The sequence below is a fragment of the Balaenoptera physalus genome (assembly GCF_965194825.1).
Source record: "Balaenoptera physalus genome assembly, chromosome: 4".
Taxonomy (NCBI): domain Eukaryota; kingdom Metazoa; phylum Chordata; class Mammalia; order Artiodactyla; family Balaenopteridae; genus Balaenoptera; species Balaenoptera physalus.
Genome location: NC_138891.1, coordinates 94,112,061 through 94,120,110, shown reverse-complemented (window position 1 = coordinate 94,120,110; position 8,050 = coordinate 94,112,061). Strand labels below are relative to the sequence as shown.

Sequence of the window (8,050 nt, the reverse complement as noted above, 5' to 3'; positions counted from 1 at the left end):
GATCATCCTGGACCAGGGATCGAACCTGTGTCCCCTGCATTGGCAGGTGGATTCTTAACCACTGTGCCACCGGGGAAGTCCCAAAATTCTATTTCTTGATACTTTTCCTTTAGTTATGTCCTCTCTGATAAAGACTTCCAAAGAATAATTGAATTTGCAAAACACACTCTAAAATCCAGGTCATTGTCATTCCCCTGTTAGCAGATATAGTAAATGGAAGCATCCTGTCTGGAAAAAATAAAGCTTCTGGCTACTAAAACCATGATTCACAAAGTATGTTTCATTGGATCATAATCAGTGATACATACATATACATAAAGTCGCCTATGTGATATAAATTCAAAGTAATGTGTTTTTTTTGTTGTTTATTTATTTATTTATTTTTTATGGCTGTGTTGGGTCTTCGTTTCTGTGCGAGGGCTTTCTCCAGTTGTGGCAAGCGGGGGCCACTCTTCATCGCGGTGCGCGGTTCTCTCACCATCGCCGCCTCTCTTGTAACGGAGCACGGCTCCAGACGCGCAGGCTCAGCAATTGTGGCTCACGGGCTCAGCTGCTCCGCAGCATGTGGGATCTTCCCAGACCAGGGCCCGAACCCATGTCCCCTGCATTGGCAGGCAGACTCTCAACCACTGCGCCACCAGGGAAGCCCCAAAGTAATGTTTTACTACAGAAGTTCTAAGATTAATGAAGTGTGCAAATTTTTTCTTCATACATCAGTAACGATTGAGCATTATTCTCAATAGAAGTGTATGTATTCACATGTAAATTGAATAACTCACTGTTGTGATAATGTTATATACATTATAAAACACACAAAAATAAAATGAAATAGAAATATTATAAAAATAAATATTAAAAAATGTTCTCAAGTTTCCTTCCTACCTCCTATTGAATTATCTTGTGCACCCTATGATATTGATGCACCCCATTTAGAGACTGTGTTTTAATGTGTTTGATATACATTACAAATCTGCAAAAGAAGATGTATCATGTGCAGAGTTTCTCCAACATTTGTAACCATGGAAGTTTCCCCTCCACTCCAGGAATATTTTAAGATGAGTGTTTCTTAAAAGGTGCCTTAAAAATATTGATCTATTCTCCAAAGGTTGCAAACTGGTGACCTAGAGCAGTCTCATTTATTTCAATTGAGTTTGTATGACTTTATTAGCAATGTAGCTAGTCTCCAGTTTACCTACTCATAGTATTTCTGTTTGCATTAGAAATCTCCTTTACTCATTCATCTATCTAACATGTAAAGTTCTTTTAGTTTTTTACCACCACCGCGACTGGTTTTAAACATCACATGACGTTCAGTGGGAAGCTTCATGGTCTTTGAAGAGCATAATTTCTTCAGAGTGAACAGATAATTTTGGCCAGGGAGAGTAGGTGATAGCTTGCTTGAGTTGGACCTACACCAAATTGTTGTGCAGGATAAGAGAATAGTTAATGCCCCTCCCCACTACTGTTTTAGGATTTTTTGTGCCAAAAACAGGATATTTATGATTTTAACATTACAGCTTTAGCCTATGGCTGAGCTTGAGGAAGACAGTTGCTGGCTCATACAATAATTAAAGAATAAGAGACATTAGTTTGTCATTTCTCTTTTGTCACCAACCCCATCAGCAAGAGACCAATTATTCACACAAATTAAGAATGTTAAGTTTACTTCAGAGTTATCTTATTGGATTTCAAATCAGCTTAGAAAAGAAAAGAAAGTTTAAATATTTCTCAAATTCTTACAATGAGGGTAAATTAAACATTTCAGAGTATAATAACTGAATCATATTAATCCAGTGAAATTTGCATTGCTTCTGTGATCCAGTGAAAGAAAGGCAAGAAGAGAGAAAGAAATTACACAAACATCAGGTTTAGTGCCTTCTTTTACTTGAAATGTTTTCAAATGTTAGCAAGAAAAGGGAAACATTTTGCAAGGTTTTGTGCCAACTGGAATTGTACTGACATTCATTCTATTCCCACAGGGAAAGAGTGGATGAGACAGTAATTGATTTCTTCCAAGAGGATCCATCACCCATGACTCTCACTGTTCTTATACATCATTAGTCAGACAAAAGAAAGTTTCCTAATGGGGTTTTAGATTCTCTTGAATCAAAAAAAAAAAAAAAAAAATGCATTTCCAGATGTTTTAATTATTAAATTTCAAAATTGTATGAAACATCATGTTTTTGTTATTCTCAACTAACCGATAAAGAGAGTCATTTAGCATGAAATTTAATTAAAAAGTGGAACTAATATTGGACAGAATCAAAATAGAAGGTCTAATGAATAAGGTATCTAGAATGAAGTTTTTGCCATAGGTACAGCACAGTTATGGAGGGGTCAAAATAGTGTAATTAATTACCCTACATAGGGGAATGTATTGGAGACAGATGAAAGATAAGACATTTAAATGACTGAGCAACCCGGAAGCTGCCCGTCCCGCCAGCTTGCTGGCACCTGGAGTCCGCGCTACTGGACTGAGGACACCTGCGTGTTTTCCGCGCTCTCCCCGCCGGCCCATCACCCCTGCCTCGCGCCCGATGGTGAGCAGTGTGTTGTGCCGCTGCATGGCTTCCCCGCCGCCGGACGCCGCCGCCACCGCCTAGTCGGCCGCCTCATAGCCGGCGTCCGTGGACCCTTGCGGCGGCGCTGTCTGCGGGGGCCCGGACCACCGGCTGCGCCTTTGGAGCCTTTTCCAGACTCTCGACGTCAACCGCGAAGGCCGCCTGTGTGTCAACGACCTGGCCGTGGGACTTCGGCTCCTGGGACTGCACCGCACAGAGGGCGAGCTCCGGAAAATTGTACAAGCTGGCGACAAAGACCTCGATGGGCAGCTAGACTTTGAAGAGTTTGCCCATTATCTCCAAGATCACGAGAAGAAACTGAGGCTGGTATTCAAGAGTTTGGACAAGAAGAATGATGGACGGATCGACGCGCAAGAGATCATGCAGTCCCTGCGGGACCTGGGAGTCAAGATATCTGAACAGCAGACAGAAAAAATCCTCAGAGCGTGGACAAGAATGATACGATGACCATCGACTGGAACGGTGGCGAGACTATCGCCTCCTGCATCCCGTGGAAAACATCCCTGAGATCATCCTGTACTGGAAGCATTCCACGATCTTTGATATGGGTGAGAATCTGACGGTCCCCGATGAATTCACGGTGGAGGAGAGGCAGACAGGGATGTGGTGGAGACACCTGGTGGCCGGCGGTGGGGCGGGGGCCGTATCGAGAACCTGCACGCCCCCCCTGGACAGACTCAAGGTGCTCATGCAGGTCCACGCCTCCCGCAGGAACAACATGTGCATCGTGGGTGGCTTCACCCAGATGATTCGAGAAGGAGGGGCCAAATCACTCTGGCGCGGCAACGGCATCAACGTCCTCAAAATTGCCCCCGAGTCGGCCATCAAGTTCATGGCCTATGACGCAGATCAAGCGTCTCGTTGGGAGTGACCAAGAGACTCTGAAGATTCACGACAGACTTGTGGCAGGGTCCTTGGCAGGAGCCATCGCCCAGAGCAGCAGCTACCCGAGGGAGGTCCTGAAGACCCGCATGGCCCTGCGCAAGACAGGCCAGTACTCGGGCATGCTGGACTATGCATGCTGTGGACTGCATTAAAGTCTGTTTCTGACACCCTGGGGATTCGTGTCCAATCCCAACTGGGGCAAAGTGGGACCAGCCTCACATTCCACTGATGCAACGTATCACACGGCTTGGAGCCTATTTATTTGAACAGAGTTATGTCCTAACTATTTTTATAGATTTGTTTAATTAATAGCCTGTCATTTTCAAGTTCATTTTTTATTCATATTTATGTTCCTGGTTGACTGCACCTTCCCAACACCTGCGAGGTGGGGTGGAAAGAGGAAGGAGGGGGCCGTGGGAGTGACCCTTCTTGATGCTGCATCGTGTCTGTCCAAAGAAATTCCTCTCGGAACTGGTGACAGAAGAAAGGCAAGAAGGCAGAAGGGCCCTGATCATGGTGAGACAGTCCTTTTTCAGGTCAGGGCAGGGCCAGCACCTAGGAAGCCTTAGGATCTGAGGGTTTGATCAGTGGGCAGGAAGAGTGGGGGAAATCTCAACCCTGTTGAAGATGGAAGTCCAAATCATTTCTTGGACTGGGAGGGATTTCTTTATTCGCCCTTTTTGAAGGACAAGGCAGTGAGGTGCCTATCACTGTGAGTTTGTGGTGGGGGCCAGAGGAGAGGGAGGCCGGCTCCCCACCCGTACCTGTGAAGTGGGCTCCCTCTGTCCTGGGCCCCCCTCTACCCCTGCTCAATAACGCTGGTCAACGTGCCACAGCACAGTCACACTTCCATTCACTGGAACGGCCTGATGAAGACAATTTAAATAGGATGCAAAGGTCAATGCAAGATTTATTGTTATATGTAAATAGAGTTATAACTGGAATTGGTGACAAAGCAAATTAAGAAAGAATTGGAAGTTGTCATGTAAGACAGCCTTCTAACAAAGTTGTTTCAGAAATGAAAAAAAAAATAAATGATTGATCAGTAAACAGGGTAAGGTAGACATAGAAATTGTCCATCATAAGTGTTTTTAGTTCATTTCCAGATTTCTCTCTTAAACCTTCAAGACTTTAAGAGGGCCTGTTTGGTACTCCCTAACTTATTGTAGCACTTGAACTGGAAAACTATAGTAAACCACTGAAAGGAATTAGAGCCAGAGATGATGATAAGCATGCAGTCTCATATTCAACAAAAAAAATCAATGAACTTGCATTAGGTTTTAAATTGTTCCTGTTTATACCCAGTAGAACCTCAGAAAGGAGAGTGCAAAATCTTATCATCTTACCAGCGTGCATTCTCTCTGCTGTTTTCTCTCCCTCTCTGTGTCTCTCCATATATATATATTTGTTTCTTTTATATTATGTCTCAGTGGGAGCAAGACACAATCCTCTTTGAAGTTGCCATCACAATGCATTTTTGTGGGCTTCTACTTATGGCAGGCTTACATGGCCTAGGATGAAGAATCATATACGGTAGAGCCACTTGTCTATAACAAAGTACAAAGGCAGGGGGTAGAAGCAAGATATCAGTTGAACAGTAGGACTTTCATTTCAAGATCTATTTCTTGAAATGTAGAACACTGGCTCTCTCTTTTTTTGCTCATGCTGCTAAGGTGGTGACTAAATTAATAATTTGATTGCAAGGTATGAAGTTTATTAATAAGGAGCATGGGAGAGGCAAATAAGAACGAGATTACAGAACAGTGCTGACAGTAGTTAGTATCAAGCATTAAAGCCACCCCCTCTGCACAATTAAATTCAGTGCTGAACATTTGGAAACAATAGAAGCTAATAAAAAATTGGCTCGGCCTTCCCAAAGTGAGGGAAATGCAAAGCTATGTAGATACTTTCAAAGCTATATAAATACTTGGAAGTGATGATAGCAGAAGTCAAGGTAATGGGCTCATGATTAAACTGACATGAAGAATCTCCAGCTGGAATAATGCAATTCCAAAAAGCAATGTTAGTAGCACTGACTGGGCATCCAAGGACTGATCTATTCTGGTTCAAATACTGAGCACCCTGATTTGAGTTTCTAACTTTGTTCCTCAAAGAGGTGTCAAAATTATTGTAACAATGTTGATTTTCTGCTTTTCCCTACCCTGTAGCCACAAGCATAAGTTCCATCCACAGTATAAGAATGTATGTTTACAATTATAATTCCTGAGTTTGGGAACATTGTTCCTATGTTTCCTTACTTAAAAGAGTATCTGAGTAACCCAAACTCTAATCACTGTCCATACCGAATGTCCATGTTAACTCACGCAGTCCTAACTTTATTTCATCTCAGCATAGCTATTTTCTGCTGATGAATTAAATAGCAAAATGTTGTTTCAGGTTGTGTTTTAAGGTTGTGCCCTAGAGAGAAATTCAAGAATCAGTTTAGTCAACAGAGCTGCATTTCCTAGCCTACATTTGATTGAATGTGTTCTGTCCACAAAGTGCTTCTGAGCAAAGATGGTAGGTGACATATAATAACTAAATAGACAGAACTATATGGGGAATTTAGGGTGGGAAACAGAAGAATCATGCCCATTTATAGATGTTGCCATCAGGCTGTTCAAAGGGGAACTGATACAAAACGTGTTGTCAATAAGAGCAGATTCAATAACTCATTGTTATTAATATAAGCCAAAATCAATCACTTGGGGAAATATCATTTTTAAATGTTTATTTGATCATCAGGTTTCATACCCAAAGTAGACATATTTATTAATTTCCTTTCTCCACATCAGTTTTTATCCCATTTTAATCTTCCACATTAATAATATATAGAAGCACACATTACTACACATTAATAATATGTAGAAGTACACATTACCTCCTTTCAACAAATTTAAATTGTTGATAATCTCTAAAAATGCCAGGAATAGAACTATCCTGTTGATACCCGTCAGCCCAGAATTAGTGGAAATAATATTATTATTTTAAGTCACTAAGTTTTGGGGGTGATTTTTATGTTGCAACATATATCTAAAAACTTAACATAGAAATAAATAAAACATTTTGAAATTTGTTAAGATTTTTAAAAATGTTTCACATTGATAAAATGTGACATCCCAAATTAATATTACAGCTCAGTCTCCCACGATATATGGATGGAAAAAATCATACACACACACACAATGCCCACACATACACTCATTCTCATGCACACACTATATTATTAAACAGAACTAACTCAAACATTAAAAGAATAATAAATACTACGAATAAGAGTGGTTCATCCCAGCAAAGCAACTGCAATGCTAGGATTATGATGGAGATCTGAATAATGAGGCATTCTCACATATAATCAGAGGGGGAATAAACTGAAACAGCCTTTGGGAAGGCAATATACCAATAACGAAATTAAACATACATATGCTTTTTTATCTAGTAATTCCATTATTAGGTACTTATCTGATGGGAAGGCTGAAATAAAACTATGGCCTAGGACTTCCCTGGTGGCGCAGTGGTTAAGAATCCGCGTGCCAGTGCGAGGGACACGGGTTCAATCCCTGGTCCGGGAAGATCCCACATGCCGCGAAGCAACAAAGCCCATGCGTCACAACTACTGAACCTGTGCTCTAGAGCCCGCGAGCCACAACTACTGAGCCCACGTGCCACAACTACTAAAGCCTGTGCGCCCAGAGCCCGTGCTCCACAACAAGAGAAACCACCGCAATGAAAAGCCCGTGCACTGCAACGAAGAGTAGCCCCCGCTCACCGCAACTAGAGAAAGCCTGCGCACAGCAACGAAGACCCAATGCAGCCAAAAACAAATAAATAAAATTTTAAAAATATGGCCTAATATATACAAGATAGATTATTGATTGTGGCATTGTGTGTAAGAGTTAATAACTGAAAAATAAAATCTAAATATCCATAAATAAGAAAATGATTGATTTATTTTTAAAATCCTTATTAGGCAGAAGTTTACAATGAATTAAATAAGTGCTTAATATCTCTAAGATGGATTAACTGAGGGAAAAAAGTATGTTATAAAATGATATAGAATACAGTGAGTTGTTGATACTATCTGTATAAAAGGTGTATATGCCTTTTCTTGAACTTGCATACAAAATTTTAAGAAAGAAACACAGAAAACATTAAAGATATTACAGTAATTAATTTGGTTAGTGGGATGGGGAAAGAGGAGAGAGAAGAGAGAAGTTTACTATTTATATTAAACATTTCTATTTGTCTTTAATTGTTATATTCATGAATAGATGATAGATAGATAGACAGACATTCCATGTTTATGCATTCATCTCAGCACTTTCTGATGCATTTACTTATTTTCCTCAAGTACCTCCTGTCATCATTTTTGTTAGGTAGGCAAGGGTTTTTCATAGTATAAAATTTAACAGATTTTATTAAAATCTGTTAAATTTAACAGATTTTATTAAATTTATTTATCTATTAAAAGAGAGACAATACAATGTGTACTTTTGAAACAATTATTTCACTTCTAGAAATATACTTTAAGACAATGTTTTTTAAACTATAATTTTATTAATTAGTGGGTGGGGAAAGCAATT

General features: G+C 40.4%; 1 pseudogene across 1 annotated transcript; it reads left to right on the top strand.

Annotated features, from left to right (window-relative positions):
* The first annotated feature begins 655 nt into the window (after window positions 1-655).
* LOC309660240 (calcium-binding mitochondrial carrier protein SCaMC-2 pseudogene) lies at window positions 656-7,752 on the top strand (annotated as a pseudogene). The gene has a single exon. The product of its transcript is annotated as a calcium-binding mitochondrial carrier protein SCaMC-2 pseudogene (transcript).
* Window positions 7,753-8,050: the final 298 nt, after the last annotated feature.